This window comes from Rhinatrema bivittatum, chromosome 6 (genome assembly GCF_901001135.1).
Source record: "Rhinatrema bivittatum chromosome 6, aRhiBiv1.1, whole genome shotgun sequence".
Taxonomy (NCBI): domain Eukaryota; kingdom Metazoa; phylum Chordata; class Amphibia; order Gymnophiona; family Rhinatrematidae; genus Rhinatrema; species Rhinatrema bivittatum.
Genome location: NC_042620.1, coordinates 314,878,355 through 314,902,546, shown reverse-complemented (window position 1 = coordinate 314,902,546; position 24,192 = coordinate 314,878,355). Strand labels below are relative to the sequence as shown.

General features: G+C 45.9%; 1 protein-coding gene and 1 long non-coding RNA gene across 2 annotated transcripts in view; one reads left to right on the top strand and one right to left on the bottom strand.

The window, feature by feature from the left end:
- LOC115094460 overlaps positions 1-24,192 on the bottom strand; it is a 183,904-nt gene that overhangs the window by 50,705 nt on the left and 109,007 nt on the right. The window lies entirely within an intron of this gene.
- Positions 7,586-23,640, top strand: LOC115094461. The gene is made up of 4 exons (XR_003857555.1): positions 7,586-7,649; positions 12,724-12,778; positions 19,974-20,071; positions 20,687-23,640. It is a non-coding gene; the product is annotated as an uncharacterized LOC115094461 (long non-coding RNA).

Genomic DNA, 24,192 nt, shown 5'->3' with positions numbered 1-24,192 from the left:
ACGTTCAGAAGAGGATCAGCGCGGCTCGAGAAGACCGGGGCCGCTGCAGAGCCCATCCTGCAGTGGCCCGTGAAGAGGAGGCCCAGAGGTGAGAGAGAGAGAGAGACTGAGGGTTTGTACAGTGTGTATGTGTGCGTGTATGAGATGAGTTGAGAGACTGTGTGTGTGTGTGGGAGTGAAAACCTGAATGTTTGCAGAGACAGCATGGGAGAGCCTTTGTGTGTGTGAGAGACAGCATGTGGTAGTGAGAGCCTGTGCTTGAGCAAGACAGCATGTGGGAGTGAGAGAGAGCCTGTGTGTGTGTGTGTGTGTGAGTCAGCATGTGACAGTGAGAGCCTGTGTGTAGGAATGATTGTATGAGAGAGAGCATGTGACAGTGAGAGCCTGTGCTTGAGCAGGACAGCATGTGGGAGTGAGAGAGAGCCTGTGTGTGTGAGTCAGCATGTGACAGTGAGAGCCTGTGTGTAGGAATGATTGTATGAGAGAGAGCATGTGACAGTGAGAACCTGTGCTTGAGCAAGACAGCATGTGGGAGTGAGAGTTAGACAGCATGTGCAAGAGAGAGACTGTGTATAAATGATTGTATGAGGGACAGCATGTGAGAATGAGTGCCTGTGTATGTGAGAAAGAGAAAGCATGTGAGAATGAGAACCTGACCGTGTGTTTGAGGGAAGCAGACAGATGGAGAGAAAATAAATATGTTATAAAAGGAATTGGCAAAAAAATAAGAAAGGGAAGGTGGAAAAAAAAAAGCCTGTGACCAACCGATTAGAAAACTAAGATCAGACAGCAAATGTAAAAAGAAATAAATTACTTTTTACTGATTGGAACATGTAATCTTTGGGAATGTGCAAGAGTAGCACTTTCTCTATGCGGATCTCACAATGTACGAGATCAGCATGGAGGAACTGGAAGCCCATGGGGCCTGCACAGAGGAGGCAGCAGAATGGGCTTCAGTGCCAATAGCAGCAATCAGCACCTCCGCAATAGCCATACAGCGGCAGTGACAGTGGCAGCAGAAGAATGAGAGAGGCTCTGAGGTTGCTGGCAAAAGAAAGAGAGGGGGTCTCTGCCTTTAGTGTGTGCATGTGTATGAATGGGAGTCTGCCTGGGGGTGTATGTGTGTGAATGCATGTGTGTCTGTGAATGAGAATGTATGGGTGTCTTCCTGGGGTTTGTATGTGTGAGAATAGGTGCCTGCCTGTTTGTGGTGTATGGGTGTGTGTGTGAGAATAAATTGGTGCCTGCCTGGGGGTCTGTGTGTGTGAGAATGAATGTGTGCATGCCTGGGGGATGGGGAGGGAGTGGTGTGAAAATGAATGGGAGCCTGCCTGGGGTTCAGTGTGAGAATGACTAGGAGCTTGCCTGTGTGTGTGTGTGTGTGTGAGAACGAGTGGGAGCTTGCCTGGGAGTGTGTGTTTGTATGTATGTGAGGGAGCCAGTGAGAGTGAGAGCATGAGTGTGTATGAGAAAATCCAGGGGAGTAAGAGTTTGTGTGGGGGTGTGTGTGGAGGGGGAGAGAGTGCCTTAGAGCCTGAGTGTGTCAGTGTCTGTGAGAGCGAGAGGTTATGGTTGGGTATAAGAGCATGAATGTGTATGTATGTGACAGTGTATGTGTGAGAGAGAATGGACATGTGAGTATGTGTGAGAGAGAGAGGATAACCTCCTAATCCTCGACAATATCAGGGTGACTGGAAATCAAGAGCTCCCATGTATGGACAGCAGGGGCTTTTTAAAATCCTTATTAATTTTAATTATTGTGTGTTATTTGATATATGTACTGTTTTGAAATATTTTATTGGTGTTTGGGAAATTGTAAAAAATGCATATGATTTTAATTAATAGAAATTCTATTTATCAGTAGTTTTAAAATATTTTATTAGTATGGTTTTACTATTATAACTGATGCTTTGTTTCTTGATTTTATTTGTTTTATGAGGAATGGTGGTTCTGTTTTTCCATTATTAATACACAGAGTCTGGCTTCTTGGGGTTTCCATTCCAGTTTTTGTCTAATTTGTGCTCCTTTATTTTGTATTCTGTATTTGGTGAGGGTCTGTCTCTGCTCTGTGTGTGTGACCACGATGAGAGATTCTGCTAGCATGTAGTGTCTGTATAGGGATCTATAGCAATCGGGTTTGTTTTGTTTCCTCAGTAGGTGGTGTATTGTTATCCCAGGACCCAGTGTAATATTTACCCTTGCTTTTTCACAGGTAGGGTTATTATTGTTTGAATCCTTGGTGTTATTACTGTTATGTTATGATGGGATTGCAGTATAGATTTTGGGTGTCTCTTTTGCGGTGCTTTATGTTAGTTCACAATGTGTCTGGCAGTGGAAGGTGTTTGTGCTGCTGTTTCTGTGAGGTGACACCAGAATTTGAAAATATCTTTTAGTATGATGAGCTGTAAGGGAAACATCCAAGCTCCATTGTTTGGGGGAATTTCAGTGGATGCACAGAGATACAGAACTGGAGGTGCAGGATTTGTATTGACATTCTGTCCCTTCCTATATATTCCAGACTTCATTCTCATAATCATATAGAATTAGTTGAATGAGGCTATCAAATAATTTTATAGTAGTTTTACTAGAAGTGTGAAACTGGCCAGCTTTTTAAAATAATGCAGAGGACCCTTTGGACTTTTTTTAACAACACTTTTTTTTATAACCAATTTTAAAGCAGGATCCATGCTATAGAGGTGGGTGTGATGAAGAAATGTCATTTTGGCTCCCCACCCACCCAAAACAAATTCTTCTGTCTAGAGATGCCACTGATTTTCTGTGGCACACAAATGCATTGGCCCCTGGGCGCTGGAGACCCTTGGTGCGCCACTGGGTGCGAGCCATATGGGGCCGCAAGTGGTGGCAAAGAGGAGTGGAGATTTGGCGGGCCGCAAGCAGTGCCCAATCTGCTCGCGACCCAGAAAACCCCAGTCAGCGGGCGTGATTGAGAATGAGGTAGGAGTCGGGGCCGAGACCGGGGGGGGGGGGGCGCAAGGAAGAAGGCTCGCCTAGGGCGCCAAATCCCCTTGCACCGGCCCTGCCAGGAACTTGTCCACAGTTCATTTAAACTCTGCTATGTTGGTTGCCTTGATCAAGTTCTCTGGCAACAGATTCCACAGCTCGATTATGCGCCGAGTAAAATAATACTTTCTACAATTTGTTTTAAATCTGTTGATTGTTAGTTTCATGGAATGGCCTCTTGTTTTAATATTACTTGAAAAGGTAAATAATAAATATTAAAGACTTTCTTCATATATATATATATATATATATATATATATATATACACACACACACCCACACCTATACATATATACATATACACACACACATATATATATATAGAGGTAAATTTTAATACCTACGTGTGCGCGTCCATGTGCACGCACTACCCGTTGCGCACACATGGACACGCGCATGTTATAAAATCGGGGGTCGGCGCACGCAAGGGGATGCACAATTGTGCAACTTGCATGCGCTGACACCCGCGGCTTTCCCCTGTTCCCTCTCTTCCCAACCCCCTAACCTAACCTCCCTTCCCCTAACCCTCCCGCCCTCTAGCCCTCACCCAGCCCCCCCCCCCTCCCGACCTTTATCTTACCTGTTCGCCTGCCTCCGGGCAGGCGCAGGTTGCACGCGCCGGCAGCCTGCTGGCACGCGATCCCCTAGCACAGCGGCAAATGGCCCTGTGCCGGGAGCCTCTGACCCCGCCCCGCCCCTTTTCCAAAGCCCCGGGACACATGCGCATCCCAGGATTTTACATGCGTGGCCGAGCCATTCTAAAAAAGGCCCGGCGCATAAGCGTTTTAAAATCCGGGCCATAGTATATAAGAACATAAGAATTGCCAAACTGGGTCAGACCAAGGGTCCATCAAGTCCAGTATCCTGTTTCCAACAGGCGAATCCAAGTCACAAGCACCTGGCAAGAACTCAAATAATAAATACATCTCAAGCTATTATTGCTTATTAATTAATAGCAGTTTATGGATTTTTTTCTCTAGGAACTTACCATATCTTTTTTAAACCCAGTTACACTAACTGCCATAACCACATCCTCTGGCAATGAATTCCAGAGCTTAACTATGCGCTGAGTGAAAAAGAATTTTCTCCGATTTGTTTTAAATGAGCTACATGCTAACTTCATAGAGTACCCTGTAGTCCTATTATCTGAGAGAGTAAATAACCGATCTACATTAACTTTTTCAAATGTTTTCATGATTTTGTAGACTTCTATCATATCCCCCCCCCCCCCCCCCCCAGTCGTCTCTTCTCCAAACTGAACAGCCCTAACTTCTTTAGCCTTTCCTCATAGGGGAGCTGTTCCATGCTCCTTATCATTTTGGTCGCCCTTCCCTGCACTTTCTCCAGTGCAACTATATCTTTTTTTTAAGATGTAGCAACCAGAATTGCACACAGTATTCAAGATGTGGTGTCACCATGGAGGGATACATAGGCATTATTATGTCACCCATCATTTTATTTGCCATTCCCTTCCTAATAATTCCTAATATTCTGTTTGCTTTTTTGATTGCCACAGCACACTGGGCCGACGATTTTAAAGTATTATCCACTATGACACCTAAATCTCTTTCTTGGGTGGTAACTCCCAAGATAGAACCTAACATTGTGTAATTACAGCAAGGGTTATTTTTCCCTATATGCATCACTTTGCACTTGTCCACATTAAATTTCATCTGCCATTTGGAAGCCCAATCTACCAGTCTCACAAGGTCTTCCTGCAATTTATCACAATCCACTTGTGATTTAACTACTCTGCATAATTTTGTGTCATCCGCAAATTTGATCACCTCACTCATATTCCTTTCCAGATCATTTATAAATATATTAAAAAGCACCAGTCCAAGTACAGATCCCCGACATACTCCACTGTGTTAAAAAGTGGTGTTGGACGCATGGCGATTTTTTGCATCGGGGTAATAGCTAATAGCCTCATCTACATGTCATTTACACGTGATGAGCGTTATAAGCGACGCGTTTGTTTGGATGCGCATTTTGGACGCGCTAATCCCCTTATTGCATTGGGTGTTAGTCTAGTCTAGTGAGTCCAAAATGCACATCCAACTGCAGGTTAACCTGTGTGCTAGGCTGAGCACGCTTTATTGCATCGGCCCTTAAGTGTGTTTTTCTTGCCTGTCATTGCAAATCTGAAATAACAGCACAGCTCAAGGTTCCTACCATGCATTGAACTACTTTGTGAGCTGTGAGGCCCTTATTCTTTCAAGTTTTCACCTTTACCCATTAATCTCAGGGAGCAGGTTAAGCCAGATACAGTAGACAGTGTCACATCACTGCAGATTCTTGTCAAGGTTGGGCAATTAAAGACATGCGGACTGTGTTCCTGACAAGGCACTGTCAGCTGGGTGTCAGCTTGCGAAACTGACATTATAAATTCAGGATGAAAAGAAAAGCCGAAAAAGAAAGAGAAAGTGGATGAATGAATGAAGAAAGAGAACAAATATGATTGCCTGCAGTTGGTGTTCTGATACCTGTGACAGATAATGAGAGCTCTGGAAAGAGTAGGGGAATCATATCTGATGACCTCATAATTCCCGAGCAGTGCCAAGGCAGATGTTAGAGCCAGAGGAATTCTAGGGCGCATTAGAGAGGTAAAATAACCAACAGAAATAGGGATAAAATTGGTAAAACTTCATCCATAGTACTTTCTCTATTTCCAGAGGGCTGCACTTCCAGTAAGAGTAGAGGCTACCAAAATGGATCCAAATTTTATTTATATATATATATATATATATATATATATATATACATACACACAGACAGACACACACACACACACTCTCACTCTCTCTATCTCTCGGAAAAAGGGGAGGGAAATATGACATTCAGATACCTCAAGTCTATAAATAATGCACAAAAGGCAAATATTTCTCAGAGAAAAGGAAATCCTAGAACAAGGGGTCATGATAAGAGGCTGGGGGTTAGGAAACTGTTGTATTACAAGTAGAGCTTCTGTTTTTAAATGTTTATAATTTATTTACCGTGGTGTTCATTTTTTTTTTAAGCTATTTTACAATTTTATGTAAATAAGTTGGTGGGTTTTTTTTAGGGTTTTCACTCCCAGCAGTCTGTCCCCTCCAACCTTACACATTCTGTCCCCCAGCTCCGATGCTCGCCAACGGGATCAACCACGCAGCAGAGCCAGTGGGAGGAGGCAGAGCAAGCCCACTGGGCGATAAGAAGTTGTGCAGCGGAGGAGCCGTCAGCACAGGAAAAGGCACAAAAACAGAGCAGACCGAGGGTGTGGCTTGTTGGCAGAGTACTGGGGCTGTGGTGGTTTTCCAGCGTTGATCAAATAAACATTGATTTCATTTTATTTGCACTGGGGATGTTTTATTGGTGTTCAATGATGAAAACCTAAACACAAAATCCTGAAACATAAAGTGTCTCTTTATAGAAAGAAGGTGGGTCCATGGAATAGCCTCCAAGAAGAGAGGGTATAGGGAAAATCAGCACCAGATTTCAAGAAAGCCTGGGGAAAGCACAGAGAGGCCTTAGTTTTGGGGAAATGAGGGTAAAGCCAGAGATCACGAGAAGCCTGCAGTACGGGGTAGGAAGGGCAAATGGCTAGACTAGCTTGGCCCAGAGAGGTCTTCATCCTAATCTATGTTGGCTTTCATAAAGAGGTACTTTTAATTCCAAAAATGTTAAAACACAAGCCTTAAAATATATCAGGATAAAATAAGGAATGGAGACATAAGAATAAGACTCCGAAGCAAAGCAACAGAGTGAAGAAACAGGAAAATTTATATTGTGGGAAATTCAGCAAATACTGCTGCTTTTAAGGTCTGATTACTAACTTGCAACACATGTCAGCTCATGATAAAAATATTTACCGTAGATCCCAAGATTGGCAGTGGAGTCTATTCATTAGTTAACGCGTGACATAACGTGCATTAGTAGTGAATAGGCTCCACCGCTAATCATAGGAACTGCCGTGAATAACGCATATTACCGGGTGTCCCATAAACAGACCCCCTTGATGTCTCAAGCATTCGCCCCTTTCCCCATTCCTCAGTTACACACTCTATATACACTGAACACTGCGGCAAATACTGGCTTTACTGATTTTCTTCCTCATACACATCACCCTCTTTCCCTAATTCCTCACTAGGGGTTTGGTTCCGCAGTTTGCCCTCATGAACACAAGAGACATACAGGGCCATATTTAGGACGGCTCGAATGGTGCGACCACAGCAGGCCCCCACCACTGGCAAAGCCCCATGACAGTTTCGGCTACACAAGCCTAAAGGCGGGCCAGCAAGAGCAGTGGTCGAACTGGCTGACCCAGGACCAGCAGTGGGCGAATGGATCCAGGAGGGCAGGCCCCCTCCTGCTCCAAGCACTACTGCCTCCCTCTACTCTGGGGCAACAACGGGGCAGCAGCAGCAGGGCCCCCAGGGGCCATGGGAGCTGAGAAAAAAAAAAGGCTTTTCTGAACTGCGCCTGCATCTCTGCCTCCCATGGCTAATTGATTCATTCTGCTCACAAGAACTAATTAATTGAGTCACACGTCTTCCTCTTTCCAGTACTGCTGAGGTGAGAGCTGCAGTGGTACAGGTTGGAGAAAGCCAGGCCGCAGAGCTGGAAGAAGAGGAGTGAAAGAGGTGAAGGTAAGACGGGGATGAGAGCTGAGAGCAAAGGGGGAAATGAGGTGGAGAGACATACCTGGGGCAGTAATGAGGAAATGCAGGAATCTGCATTGCATCAAGCCTGGCTTCAGCCCTATTAAAATGACTCTAGAAACTTGCTAACTAGTAGCATTAATTCGGTTGTATAAGCCATCCCAAAGCATTCTGGAATTCACAATGCAACGCTTCCCACGGGAAGCTGCACCGTTTCCTTTAAACAGTTAAGCATCAGCAGCCTGGTCCCACTCTGGTGACCACGGGAAGGGCTCCACCTTAACCAGAGTGGGCCCAGACTGCTGGCACTAAGTTTTAAATAAGAGATAGAGCAATTTTTAAACTGGATCTTGGGGGAAAGCAAACAGCGGCTCAGAAACACATGGTTCAAAGGGATGTATCTTCCAAGGAAACTTGCAAAACAGGAAAGTTAGAATATTCCAGAAGAGAGGTTGTTAAGGCTGAAGTAGCCCAGACAGATGTAGGCAAACAGCACACAGATGTAAATGACTCTATACTGCCTGTATCATTTGCTAATAAGTTGCTAATACAAAGAGAAATGAAAGTAAAAATAAAAAATATATTTTAAAATGGCTGTATACAAATGCCAGAAGTCTGAATAGTAAGATTGGCAAGTTAAAATGCATGGCATTATGTGAGGATATAGATATAGACAGTTCAGAAACATGGTGGAAGAAAATAACGAAAAGGACACTGTGATATTTGACGTGATAGGGCAGATCAAATTGGTGAAGGGGTGGCGTTATATGTAAAAGATGGCATGATAAAAATCCTGCAGGAGGACTCAAAGTGCCCTGTGCTGTCCTTATGGATAGAAATTCCATTTGTGACAGGTAAAGCGTACATCAATGGATGTATACTCCAGCCAACTGACCAAGATGAAGAAACATAATGAAATGCTTGCTGAAATTTTAAAAAGCAACACAATAATAATGGGAGATTTCAATTACTCTACTATTCACTGGTTCAGTGTCTCATTGAGACATTATAGAGCGGTTCAGTTTCTACATGCCATAAATGATTGCATCAGGGAGCAGGCGGTCCTAGAACTGATGAGAGGGGCAGCTACTTTAGATCTAGTCCTCAGTGGAAGACATGACCTGATGCAAAGGGTTACTGTAGTGAGGTTGTTAAGCAATAGCAATCATATTTAACATAATCACTGAAGGGTGGACATTAAGTATAACTACTGCATAAGAACATAAGGACATAAGAACATGCCATGCTGGGTCAGACCAAGGGTCCATCAAGCCCAGCATCCTGTTTCCAACAGTGGCCAATCCAGGCCATAAGAACCTGGCAAGTACCCAAAAACTATTATGTTATATACAGTAGCATATAACATTAAAAAAGGGAGACTGACAGAATGAGGAATTTAGAAAAAAAAAAAGCTAAAAAGAAGAGGTTGCAAAAATTAAAAGTTTGCATGAAGCATGGACATAACATTTTTAAATAATTTTGGAAGCTCAGATAAAATACATTCCATGCATTAAAAAAAAGTGTCAAGGGAAGACCAAATGATTGGCAGCATGGTTTAAAGGTGAGGTAAAAGGAGGCAGTTAAAGATAAAAGGATATCATTCAAAATGTGAGATATGATAGACATTTAAATATCTTAAAGGTTTCCATACACAGAAGGCTAGCCTCCTTCATCGGAAAGGAGGCTCTAGAACAAGGGGTCATGGGATGAGGGTGAAATGTAGTAGAGTCAGGAGTAATTTTAGGAAATATTTCTTTATAGAGGGTAGCAGATACATGGAATGGCCTCTCAGTGGATGTGGTGGAGGCAAAAATGGTATTTGAATTCAAGAAAGCATGGGATAAAGCAGAGTTGCTTACTTGTAACAGGTGTTCTCCTAGGACAGCAGGATGGTAGTCCTCACAGATAGGTGACAACATCAGAAGGAGCCCGGCACAGATCATGCCCAGTATGCCACTATCCGTGCGTCCATGCGGGGTCCCTCTTCAGACTCGCAACATAGAATTCACGAGCAAAAAAATAAAATAACAAAATGCAGGAGAACCCAACTCTGCGGGATGGCAGGGGGGTTTCCTGAGGACTACCATCCTGCTGTCCTAGGAGAACACCTGCTACAGGTAAGAAACTCTGCTTTCTTCTAGGACAAGCAGGATGGAAGTCCTCACAGATGGATGAATACTAAGCTACAGGCTGCTCCTGGCAACAACTATGACCAACAGGCACCGAATCGGGTGCCAGTGGGCACAAAAGTAACTGTGGTGCTGTTGGTAACATATGGAGAAAGCCTGAACTCGAATTATGGGCCCTAGGCAGGGAGAGTTGGGTTTAAGCCTGGAAGAGGTTGCAAAGGACAGATTGGCCGAAGCTACTGGCATTTCAACCATCCTTGTCCAAGTAGTGGGCAGCGAACGTGTGTAGGGCACTCCACGTTGCAGCCTTGCAGATTTTGGCAATGGGAGCCACTCGTAAGTGGGCAACCGATGCAGTCATGGCCCTCACAGGAACCTGCTGGAACCCCGAGGAGGCTCATTACCCAGCACCGACATCGGTGGGGAACCCCTGGGACTCCCGGGTCTGATAGACCCCACAGGGTCGCTTCAGGGGCGGCATAGTGGTCGCCGATGCCGCATCAGTCCCAGGACCATGTGTTGATGGAGCGCGGTGTCTTTCCCCGGCACCGAGGAAGCTGAAGATCCCGATGTCTTGGAATGCGACAACACTGGAGATGGCCCATCTCCGACTCCTCTCTCTCAAGACGAGCCCCTGGGGGAGTGGAAAGGGACGGCATATCTAACGGCTCCCCCTCTGCCTCCAACACCAGAGTAGATGGATCAGACTTTTTGGACCTAAAAAGCTTTTCCATTTTGTTCAGCCGGGCAAAACGGCCTTTGGGGGTCATCTGATCACATAGATGGCACCTGTGGACGTCGTGCGATGCCCCCAGGCAGAGGATACAGACCTCATGCGGATCAGTAATAGACATGGTCTGTGGGCACGGGCGGGGGGGGGCACCGTTGAAAACTGGATGGCATAAAAAACAGCTGCCGAGCAGTTGACAGTCACCGAAAAGCGACAAGCCAGGAATCGACTGCAACGCAGGGAAAAACAAACACCTACTATGCCGCTGGAGGGGCACCAACTGGAGAAGAGGGACCCCGCACAGACAAAGTCAAAAAAACGACTGGGAATACAGAGTCAGAGCTCCATCACCGCGAGGCAACTACTTTGCAGAAAAAGAGACTGAAGAGGGATCCCATGTGGATGCGCAGTGGCATGCTGAGCATGCTCAGTGTGCCAGTCAAAGTTCTACTTTGACAAAAGTTTTCCATGCTAGGCTTCATCTGATGATGTCACTCATCTGTGAGAATTACCATCCTGCTTCTCCTAGGAGAAATATAGGGATCTCTGAGTGAGTGATGGAAATTGTAAGGGCTAGGTAAATTGGATAGATGGGTCATTGGTCTTTTTCTGCTGTCGTGCTTCTATGATAAAGGGGATGGAAGAGCTCTCCTATGATGAGAAGCTGTACAAGCTAGGGCTCTTCAGCTTGGAAAAGAAACGGCTGAAAGGGAACATGATAAACGTTTAGAACATCATGAGCATGGTAGAACATGTATTAAAAAAAAAGAAAATACTAAAACAAGGGTACATGAAACTAGCAACTAGCAGACTGAAAACAAATCATAGAAGTCCTTTTTCACTCATCAAACAATCAAGCTGTGGAATCTGTTGCTAGAGGACATGATCAAGGCAACTAACATAGCGGGTTTAAAAGAGGTCTGGACAAGGAAAAGTCCATAAAACATTATTAGCCAGATAGAAAGAAAGGTATTCCTATCACTGGGAGTGAGTATCAGGAAATAGATCTATTTTATGGGATCTGCCAAGTTCTTGTGACCTGAATCAGCAACTGTTAGAGACAGGATGCTGGGCTCAATGACATTAGTCTGACCCAGCATGACATTTCTTATGTTCTAGCAAAACTAAAAACCCCAGGGATGAAAAAGTTACGCACAATTAGCACAGGTTTGAATCTTGTGAAAAGCAGCACCAAAGCTCTAACATTAGCTAGTTGGAGCCATTCACACATCACGTTCAGTCTTATCTCTTCTGCTGCATCACTATTACAGCTATACTGCCTGACCCGACAGCTTCGTTCAGCACAACGAAGGCTCCTGGATGTGCCCTCACCAGTGCACCTTCTCAGTGGCTGCCCCAGTGATCTGAAACTCATTTCCGGAAGTCCTCTACTAAAAACATGGCTGTTCAGACACATTTTACTAAGCCAATGAGAAGGGTTTTTTGTGCTTGTTTTGTCTAGGACTATGACTATCCATTTTATGCACATGATGTTATTGTGCCTATGTGCATCGCCTAGGATTTGGGCGATTAATACATCCAAATAAAGATAAAGATCTCTCATAAATATTCATAATTCAATTACCTTAAATAGTAGAAAAAAAATCTCTCATGCACTCACTGCAAGCTCAGGTCGATAAGATGCCATACTGGCTCTGAGCACCTTGAGAATTCCAATTAGGAAAATTTAGACCTCAGTAGAGGTGAATGTGAATTTTGCATATCTATCAAGCATACTCTCTTTACAGATCCAAGGAAATGGGTCTCCTGAGAGGCTGAGGCAATCAGTTGGTAGAGAGATTACCTTGAAATGGACTTTTTAACTAAATTGAACCGTCTAAAGGCCTAAACAGAATTAGAAAACATTGGAAATTAATTTATTGATTAATTTGGTGTATACACAGTTACTGAGCTAAGCAATAGCCTTATCAGAAGCTAAACGGAGTTCCTGAAGCCTCCTCTCTAGTTTAGTCAGAGAACAGCTCCTCAGCAATGGAGTCCATCATTTGAAGTGCATCCCAGCTGCAGCCTGGGCAATCCGCAAGGCCCCACTGATGTTGGATGCGTGTGCAGAGACCTTAGCTAGTGCAGAAATGATTTAGTAGAACCCTCAGTTGTGGTGGATGATTGAAACAGGGCAGGGAAAGAGTGGGGTCTGGAATTAAGTAATGGTTCCTAAGTGATTATTTTCCTTCTGACATAGATCCTCAGCTGTATTTCTCATGGGATGGCATGATGGATGACGTACCACTGGAGAGGTAAGGAAATCATTGAAAAAGGGCAGATTGGAATGAGAGAACTTTCAGTGGTGGATTTAGGATTTAAGCACTGTTGATGCTGTTGTTGGCTGCCCCAACGCCCCCCCCCCCCCCCCCTTCCCCAATAAGATTGAATAACGGGAAGTAGAAGGTCTAAGGCACAGCCTCACAGTTTCCTGCTACAGCTCAGGGGTACAGTCATAAGAACATAAGAAATTGCCATGCTGGGTCAGACCAAGGGTCCATCAAGCCCAGCATCCTGTTTCCAACAGAGGTCAATCCAGGCCACAAGTACCTGGCAAGTACCCAAAAACTAAGTATAATCCCAAGCTACTGATTGCCAGTAATAGCAGAGGCCATTCTCTAAGTTAACTTGATTAATAGCAGTTAATGGACTTTTCCTCCAAGAACTTATCCAAACCTTTTTTAAACCCAGCTACATTAATTGCCCTAACCACATCTTCTGGTAATGAATTCCAGCGTTTAATTGTGCGTTGAATGAAAATGAATTTTCTCCGATTAGTCTTAAATGTTAACTTCTTGGAGTGCCCCCTAGTCCTTCTATAATCCGAAAGAGTAAATAACCAATTCACATTCACCCGTTCTAGACCTCTTGTGATTTTAAAGACCTCTATCGTATCTATATTTATATTTGAACATTTTGAAGCGCACTAACACTTCCATCTTTTATTTTACATTATAACAATAAAGTCGATTTCCAACCTTGCTTGTGTCTGTATATTTTCTTTTCTTTTTATTGAGTGAGGAAAGGTATCTCAAGTAAGGGTCAAAGGAGGAGATCTCCGGGATGAGAAGGAGAGGACGGAAGGGGACCAGGAATGGGGAAGGAGAGCAAGAGTGAGAGGAGAGGATGGGGAAGGTCGAAGGGGCAAAGGTTCTGGGACTGAGGAAGAGGAGAAGGGAGTAGGAGAGGTTGGGGTGGATTCCTGGATGTAGGGAGAAAGGAAAGGTAGGAAGTAAGGGAAGTTCCAGGATCTGGGGTATAGAATCAGAGATCCGAGAGGAAGAGGAGGAGTTTGGTGTTCCTACCATGCTCCAGTCCTTTTCCCCCTTGTATACCCTCTCTAACCTCCCACTCAATCTGTCATACACACATACCTAGCAACAATCCCTTCTCTCTCTCACAAACATTGCCCTTCTCTCCTATTCTCCCCTCTCACACACCAAGAACCCTTCCTCATCTCTCCACCTACATTCTTAACCTCCCAATGATTCCCCACTCAAGTCTCTTCTAACCTCCTCAAAATGATCCCACTTTGCTCCAGGCTCACCCCCTCCCCTCTGTCCCTGAATGCCAGGCATGAATTAGGAAGCAGAATAGCTTTTCTTTGCTCTGCTATGTAGACTCATCCCCTCCCCTTCCTGTTCCCTGCACACTGCCTGGGAAAGGAGGAGGCTGGATCAGAAAGCAAAGAGCTTTTCTCTGCTGAGTTAGATTCAGCACAGCTGGAAGTCAGCAAATCTTCACCAGCCTGTTCTCAGATTTTTGCTGCCCTAGGTTCAGGCCTAGTGTGCCTATTAACAAATCCAGGCCTGAGAGTTTTCCTATTGTAATCAACCTCCTGACATACAGGTCGATCCAGTAAGGCCGCGGTAGAAACAGTGCGGTAGTGTCAGGCGCACCCTTCCTCCCCGCACGCACAGTTCTCTTCACTAACTCCCCGATACTCTCCTCTAATCGCATGCAAATGCATGCCGCGGCTTTAAAGCGGTAGGGAAGGGTTATGCCCGCGTAACCCATTTTACTGTATAGGCGCTTAATACAGCGCCTATACAGTAACCTGGGTGCGCTGGTGCCTGTCATTTCAAATGACATTTGAAATGACAGGCACCAGGAAGTGTAAAAATCAAAATTTTTAAATACCTGTCGGAGGGCCGCGTGGGTCCAGGCGGCCGGCGGGATCCGGGGGGCCGGTGGTCGCGTGTTAAATCTAGGCCGCGGGCGGGTGGGCGCCTGTTCCAGGCAGCGGCGGCGGGGGGACACGCGTTAGTTCGAGGCGGGCGGCGGGTGGTCGCGTGTTAAATCTAGGCCGGGTCCGCACAGGCGCGCATTCATTCATCCAGGCGGAGGAGCCGGTGGCGAAAGCAGCCGGCTCCTCCGCCTGGATGAATGAATTCATTCACTGCCGGTGGGGGCTGCCTCTCCGGCAGCCCCCACCGGCAGTGAATGAATGAATGTGCGCCTGTGCGACCCCTGTGATTCGGCGCTCAAGGCAGTCACATGCCGTGACGTCACGCCTTGAGCGCCGAATCGCAGGGGTCGCACAGGCGCGCATTCATTCACTGCCGGTGGGGGCTGCCAGAGGCAGCCCCCACCGGCAGTGAATGAATGCTCGCCTGTGCGGACCCGGCCTAGATTTAACACGCGACCACCCGCCGCCCGCCGGCCGTCTCGAACTAACGCATGTCCCCCCGCCGCCGCTGCCTGGAACAGGCGCCCACCCGCCCGCGGCCTAGATTTAACACGCGACCACCCGGCTCCCGCCGCCGCCGGCCGCCTGGAACCACGCGGCCCTCCGACAGGTATTTAAAAATTTTTATTTTTTCTTCTGACAGGTTTTATGTGTCCCACATCATTACATTTTCTCGATCATCTCTGTATCGCTTTTTTTTTAAATTGTGTTTTATTGTTTTTGAGTATCTTAAGCGGTGTCGATGGATTTGTTACTAGACTCACAGTCCTAACTCCTACTAGGGGGAGGCGGTAAACTAACACGTTACGGCCGCGGCAAAACAGTGCGTTACTAATGAGAGAACCTGAGTGCCCGTTACGGTATCGGAGGGGAATATCTAATTCCTTCATTATACAGCTAATTCGTTCATTTACATGCCGGGTGCGGGAAGGGTTACGCGTCTGTTTTAAGAAGCGCTACGGACGCGCAAAACTGGAGACTGTATCGCTGGTTTGCCTTACACGTCCGAATTGTGCGCAGCGAGCTCGTTACAGACGAGAAATCTTCAACTGAACTTTACTGTATCGAGCTGATAAGTAGGGAAGGGGGAAGAACAATATTGTTCTGCACTGCTAGTCCTGAAGTTAGTAAGTAAGAACATAAGAAGATAAGAAATTGCCATGCTGGGTCAGACCAAGGGTCCATCAAGCCCAGCATCCTGTTTCCAACAGAGGCCAAACAAGGCCACAAGAACCTGGCAATTACCCAAATATTAAATATAGTAGCATATTTAAAACACATCGGAGAAAATTCTTTTTCACTCAGACAATTAAGCTCTGGAATTCATTGCCAGAGAATGTGGTTAAGGCAGATAGCGTGGATGGATTGAAAAAAAGTTTGGACAAAACCTGGAGGAAAAGTCCATAAACTGCTATTAATCAAGTTGACTTAGGAAATAGCCACTGCTATTACTAGCATCAGTAGCGTGGGTTTATTTACTGTTTGGGTACTTAGCAGACACTTGTAACCTGGATTGGCCACTGTTGGAAACAGGATGCTGGGCTTGATGGCCCCTCGGTCTAACCCAGTATGGCAATTTCTTAAGGGAGATTTGTTGACTGAAAAGTGCTACACGGGCCTGTTTGTAGGTTAGTGGCAGTGTTGTCCACTGCCATGCAGAAGGTCTCCAATTTGATCCACGAGTCAAGTCATCCATTCAGTTGGAGGTGGGGAATGACTGGGTGATTGGAAATTAAGGTTCATGTCATCAGATCCCAACTTTCCTTCTGACTGAGCAGAAAGTACAAAGAACAGATGAAAACTGCCAAGACATAAGTGCTACGCATAAGTTGCACATCAACAAGTTTGGTATGGGCTGACTAATATCCTACTAATGCACGTAAATTCATATAGAAAGGCAATGCAAATCGAGGCAGGATCTATGACCATGTGTGATGCACATAAATTCATATAGAAAGACAATGCAAATCGAGGCAGGATCTATGACCATGTGTGATGCTTCCTCTATTTTTCTGAACATTTCAGGTTGCTTGGTTTCCTTTTTTGATACAAAACTTTGCACACGGGCCTGACTACTAATGGCAGGACTGCTTTCAAAATGCTCAATGACAAATCACAACCTGCTCTGACCTCCCCTGAGGTTTGAAATGAACTGGCCCGTTTCCTGATAAGAAAAGATTTGCTAAACCTCTGGTCTGGCAAGGGCACACGAAAAGCGAGAGCCAGGGATGACGGGAGTGCTCTACTATCTACGGTAGAAATTTCAAGCTCAGCAATCGGATGAATGGTTCAAACATTATCGGGGGAGGAAGGGGTACAATTACAGGGAGGATACACCGGCAGACATGATAATTGCACACGGACAGTTTCCCCCGTGGGGACCTGGGCTAAAAAATGTGCTGCTTTTCTTGGGCCCCCACTCCCCCTTCCATCCCTAAATAATCCCATGCCCCTGCAAGCCTGCTTCCCTATCGATGTTCACAGTTCCTAACAGGAACCCCCTCCATTAGCTCAGGGCCAATATGCCCAGCTCTTTTCACTGATCCAAACAGGAGGTCCGCACACGAAAGACTTACTTCCCGTGAGGTATTTTGTTTTATACTTCAAGATGAATTATGGATGCTTCCGAAAGATGTGCAAACGGACAGCAGATAGGATTGACAACTGGCGCAATCATTCACTAGTTCCAAACTTGCACCAGTTCAACCCCCATGTGGGGCCGTGTTTTAAGATATTCACACATACGTTTTCTGGCTGAAAACCCAACAAGTCTTATCATCAGATGGAGATGTAAATGCCAACCACCACCAGACTACACTGTTGTGGAAGTGACTCGTACGCAGGAGCGACACAGCCATGGAGGATGCAAACACAGTGCACACAGAAAAGGTTGTCTGTCGCGGATATATTTACCGCGTATTTAGCGCTAAGGGGAGCTGTTGATTCATGGTTACTGCACTCCAAGGACCCGTCTTCTCATTAGCACCAAGGAATACTTGAGAAGCCACTTCACACAGAAACGGACAATAAATAAAAGGTTGAAGGGTATCTAGGGGGCAATTTTCAAAACTGTACGGGCAGCCGGAACGTCCGTGAATATTTTTGCCTGTGGATTTTGCACCAGTTTTCAAAGAAAAAAAAAAGTATACATGTACTTTCCCTTTGAAAAGTGGCCAAAGAAAAAAGTACTCACAGAGCTTTGCGCCTCCTTTTTCTGTGCATGTATTTTCCCAACCAAAACACGCACAGTTTGAAAATCCCAAATTATGCATGTCCTCTGCTGCCCCCCGAGCTGGGAACACCTCCACAGTACCATGTGGCACACCGGGCTTACTTCTACCCAACATGTGGGGTGGGCAATTTTCAAAAAGGTCATTTTCCTGAGTAAATGGCTTTTCCAAAATTGCCATCCTGGGGTCCAGACAAAAAAAAAAAAAAAAAAGCCAGCACTTGGAATGGTGAAAAATGGAGCAATCTGACCAGAGAAGGACGATGATGCTGTGCAGGCAATCTGGGGGTCACTGGCGGGTGCTTGGCCACTGGATAAGCCAAATGGCATTGCTCTACCTGAAATCAATCACAGGTTGCCCACAGCCATCCAGGCATTAGCCCTCCAATTTTTCCCCACAGGAATCAGAAGTTTGGTTTTCTTTGTTTTTTTAGAAGATTGCACTGAATGAAAGGAAATGCATGTTTGTCATTAACAAATTGGAGAACTTACTATTTTAAGGAGAAGACCATTAAACAGAAGCCTGAGGATTAAAAAAAATCAAAAAAAATCAAAGAACCTGTCAGTTTCTGTAAACTCCTGACATTGCCTCTTTACAACCCCTAATCTTCTCAGCTACGACACGCGTGATTCCCTTCAAGGGTTTACAGTATGCACGTGTGTCCTCACCAGCAGGGGCTATCTGGGTACTGCGGCCAGGGCCAGCCTTAGTGGAGGGGGGCGCTTCAGGGGAAACTGCCCATGCCCTGGGCTTCCGAAAGCAGCCCAACGGTGTGGATTTCAGCACAGGGCCAGGAGGTCCCAAGCTCCTTCCCCACTCTTCAATATTTCGGGAGAGGGATTAGATATGGGGGGGGGGGGGGGAACGCCTCCCCTCCCCCACTTTTCATTTTTTCTCCTGCTGAATCGCCCTGGGCCCCGCACCTCCTCTAGCATCAGCCCTGACTGCAGCACACAGGGCAAGGGCTGATCAGTTCTTAATTACCAGAACTGACCTTTTTCTAACACAAGCTCGCCTAGGGAAAGCAACTGTTCGGCAACAGAAGAAGTGTCATGTGGCTGGAGGTCTTATTGAAAGCACCAAAAATCACCAAAAAGAGAAATGTTCAACCACCGTGAGCCTCTTTCTTTCTTTCTGAGATAAAAATTTATGATGAATCAAGTCTGCCTTGCAATTAGTAAGATTTGGTAAGAGAATGAAAAGTTTGGGTTGCCAACTGGCTCCATTTTTTGGGGGGGCAGATTGATCCAGTCCTGGTTTTACCCTGCTGCATAAATGGACTGGTAGTTGGGCTTTTTTATGGAAATTAACAGAGAAATCAAAACTACCAATCTGTGCATGCAATGGGGTAAAACCCGGAACGGATCAACCTGTCCTGAAAAAAAAAAACAAAAAACCAGGACCCGGGGCAACCCTAGACTATATGTGCTCACTAGATTTGGAGAGCTAGATATTAGGGATGAGACTTAACTCGCTTCTGGAGGGAAGCTTTCGACCAGTTCTGATTTGCAAACTGGGGTACTTGCGGTGAATACTGCAATCAGGAAAACTGGATTACAAATAGCACAATACACTGGGATGAAAAGTTCATTAAAAAACAAATCTGAACTGGCCAAAAGCCTCTGCTAGAATTTAGATCCCATCGCATTCCTACACTTGTACAGCATTGTATCGTATAGTGCAGTGGTTCCCAAACCTGTCTTGGAGGACCCCAAGCCAATTGAGTTTTCAGGATAGGCAGGAGATGAAATTTGCATGCACCGCCTCCATGGCCTGCACATCCTGAAAACCTGACTGGCTGGGGGGTCCTCCAGGACAGGTTTGGGAACCTCTGGGTAAGGTGTATTTTTATTACACCTGGTCATGATGGCAGTCTGTCCAAATAAATCAAATATAGTAGAATGTAATCCAGGGTTTAGCCTCAGATAGGGGAAAGGACTGATTTAGCACAGACCAATTCATTACCACCTTCCTTACAACAAAGAAACCTGTAGCGGTGCTCAAGTCACTTTCATTTGACATTTCTACCAGAATTTGCAAACCCGACATGAGATGCTTTGAAGGGAGATGAGAGAACGAGAGAGAGAGAGAGAAGCTGAATGGGGGAGAACTAATGGAAACCACCTCAGGTGAGGATAACTGAACAGTAAGCGAATGCCCTAATTATAATCGACCTGGGTCACAGAAAGGAGAATGCTGAACATGCCTCTCCTACGGGCTTTCCAATTAGTCTCTGAGCCTGTGCCTCAGCTGTGGGGGGGGAAAGCAGCAGATCGATTTTATGGGTTTTTTTCCACATGGGAGGACCATGAACTGACCTTGCAGTGCTGCAGCCCGCTGTTGTCTGGGAGCACAGTACGGCTTGGAAGAGGATTTATTACCCATTGCAGATCGCAGAGCTGCCCTTCTGCAGAAATGGGGGAAAGGTCAGGTAGTAATAGGGGGAGAGGGTGTTGCAGTCAAGTGAAGGGCGGGGAGGCATGCACATATAAAGGATGCAGTTAAAAACCAGAGTAACTATAATAATGCTTGCAGAAAGATGCAGGAATCTAGCCACACACACAGCTCCCGGCCGCATGCATGAGATTCATTTTTACCCGTCCTTTAAGATGCACCGAGAAGATTCTATTAACTCTCTATTTCTTATTTTATTATTCTGTGAATTAGCCTTTGGCTAGATGCTGTGCCTACCTTATTTTTTTATAAACGTGTGGTTAGCTAAATCTTATGCTTTTCCTAAAAAGGAATCAACGTCTTGTAGTTGCTCCTGCAGTCTCATCTCGTCGGCGCAAACGGAATGACTGGCTGCGCAGTACAGACGGGAATCTCTGTATTGCATCCTTTAAAGGTGTCCTTTCATGTCCTCTGGTTGCACCGTCGCTGCCCCGGAAAGCACTGAAGGCTAACAGAAGACAAGGCCGTACCATCCGGATTTCAGCTCAGTCTAATTCTGGAAAATGCGGGGACATATCCTGAAGCTCCATTAAGGAACACTGGCCTGGATGAATGTTCTTTTCAGAACAATTTATACAAAACAGAGCAAATTTTATCCAAAATAAATATGGATCTGTGTGTCGTCCATCCCGTCCCCCATCCAGAACACTCTGCTGCCCTCCTGACATTTGACAAACAGAAGGAACTGAGAGATGGATGGTGCGAGGACAGCGGAAGAGCTGGAGGGTGAAATGAGGCTTCTTTCCCTATAGAGGTTAGCTGATGTTCAACGATCAGCTGGTTTCCAGGATATTGCGTTTGATATGGAAAGGCAGTATACATCAAAAGTAATAAACTAACTACACTGTATTTCTAGATGGTTAAAGATACAAGAGTAAGCCTTAAAACATGCACTATCTGCACAGGCCTGCTCGGTGGCTTAGTGACAGTGTGCAGGGCTTCCCGTTTGCTCCTGAGTTGGCTCTTATCTAATACTTATTACCCACCTTTCTACATAAAACATGTACTCAAAGAGTGTTACAAAACAGATCATACTACAACAATCAAAAAATAAAATAAAAGTAGGCCAATAATCTGCCCACAACTTCAAAGCCCACTCAAAAATATCAAAACAATAATTAACTATATTAAAATCATTAATATAAACCTAACCCACCTCATCTAACTCCATGACCAAATATAAACCAAGTTCCTATCTACACATGGCCCTTGTATACCATGTAATCCAAGATTGTCTCAGATATGGTAAAGAGGCTGATTTCAGACAGACCAATTCAGCCCGGTCTCATTACAACACAGACTTGTAGCAGTTTTCAGACATTTTCCTTTGACATTTCTAAAAAAAAGAAATCACACGTCAGACAGAAAATACTTAGGAGCTCCCAAAAGGGGCAAACCCCTTTTATTTGCCCCTTTGGGAGAGACCGACCCACTAGCAACCTGCCCCTGGCAGCAGCCCTGACCTTATGGTTTGCCCAAGAGGACATCGACAGGAAGGGGAGGGGACAAGGACAGCAGCAAAGCAATGGGGTATCAGTAAGTAGAAAACAAGGGGCTCACATCAGCGGTATCCCATGTCAGCTCCTGAAGCTCTCGCATCCATGCATGCTGCATCTCCTCCAGCAATGCGCCAGAGCTTACGGTCAGCCCAACAGGACACCAACGAGAGAGGCAGAGCCCGAGCTGATGGGTCAGAAATAGCATTCACAGCCCCCGTGGGGGAGGGAATCGGGATCATTGCTCCAGGGTGACACTTGGTGACCAAATTCAGGCCCTGTGGTTGCAGGGTTCCAGAGCAAGCCCTGCTGTGTGGCCCAAGCCCATCACTGCAACGAGGCTGGGCATATTAGGGGAAGATATAATATAGAATCAAAAATCCCCAGATAGTTGTGAATGAAGGCTCATGATGCCAGGATCCCAGTCTTTGGAGGAGGAGGAGAAAGGAAGAAGAAACTCCTGGTCCAAAAGAAAAAGGTGTTACAGAATGTAATTCACTTTGAAGCGCTGAAAAAAGTGCGAAAAACGGAATACAAATCTAAATAAATAAATAAATAACCCCTGCTTATAGCAGGGCCTCCAAAAACTGCTGATGACTTGTCTATTCTTATTTGCTCATTCTGTCTTGACCTGATGAAGGGAATATTCCCAAAAGATAGTCAAGAAAAGTTAGTTTCCATCAGAGAGGGTGCTATATTGTAGCGCAGAACTTGGCTCACTAACATCTCTGCTGCACGGCCATGTTATTACCTGATTGCCGCAGGAGTATCACCTGGCACTATAATGTGACAAGAACGGAAAATTAGCTCAGGAATACCAGATCCACATCACTACCCTATAAATATAGCACGATTCCTATAACAGGAGAGTAATTGGTGACTACATCAAAATTTGCGTTTCAGGTCCACAGGAAGTACAGCTATTCCGCCCCAGCAACCCGTTGGCCTCCGTGGCCAGGGTTACTGCTCTCCCCAACTTCTCCCCCCCCCCACCCCACCCCCACATCCTTTCCATTACACCCTTCCCGATACAGGAAAAGCATTTCACTCCCCTTCTTGGGATGCTTGTCTTCTAACACATGATGGTGCTTTTCTTTTTTTCCCCTTTTGGCCAAACAATCAACCGCAGATGTTATTTGAAGGATTTTCCAGTGGGGTGCCCCTGTGGGATGCAGGGGACCTTTAAGCTTCCTGCTGTGGCACAGGCCTGTCTTTGGTAGATCTTCAGCAGGCCCATTTTCCCCGAAAAACAGGCAGCTATTCCGCCCCGTGGCGCGGCATGGGATCACTAGTAGGTAATGTGTTTTGTTACTGTAGAAGGCGCAGAGGAGGTACAGTAAAAGCCAGGCCGTGGAAGGAAAGCCACCGAAGCAGCCTGTGAGACCAATGAATGCAGCTGTGCTCTCACCAGCTCTCAGGACTGCGAGCCACAGAGCAGTGAGTGATGAGCGCAGCGGGCAGGCTGCCATGCTCCGTGGCAGCAATTACAGAATCAGGTCCTCTAAACCGGGAGGGAGCCTATAATACCCTCGGCCAAGGGGTGGGTGTGTGTGGACAAACAACAGGCTGCATGCCTGCAGGGCTCTCTCCGCAGTTAGTACCCAATGCGTGCCCGGTGCTGTGCGCTAAAACCACAGCCACTCCTGCAGAGACGAGCAGCAGTTCTGTGACCCAAAGGATTCACTCTTAACCTTCCGGGATGGCCAAAGCTCTCTTAGAGTTGAGCACACAAAATATTTTTGTTTAGGTTTTTTTGGGTTTTTTTTTTTATTTGGGTTTCAGTTCGTTTAGTGTTTATTTTGGTTTGGTTTGTGTGCTGAACCAAAAACAAACATTAGGCTGAAAAACAAAGCAAAATAACAAAGAGAGACACCTCCCCTCTATACCTCTCCCCAGCTCCTGCTTCCTTCTATGGCAGAAATCTCCTAGCTGGAAAGGAGTGGGAGTAAGCTTGCTCCTGGCCCTGCTGGGCCCGGTCATACAATCAGGGGCGGCTCAAGGCAATCCTCTGCCGGAGGTGAAGGATGAAACGGTGCCCCCCCCCTCCCCCATGGCCCGGTGCAGGTGAAATCACTGAGGGCCAGGGCAGGGGGAAGGCGATGGCAGGTGATGTGTCTTGCCCGAGGTCTCAAGAAATGGCAACAGGATTTGAACCTTGGCTTCCCTTCTTTGCAGCTCACTGCTCTTACCAAGGCCGCCCCACCTCCTGGGTCTAGAAATAGGACTCCCCCCATTCCCTATTGCCTGCCTCCCTCCCTTCTCCAGGATCTGCCCCCTGTGGGTGTGAGAGGTTGGTGAAT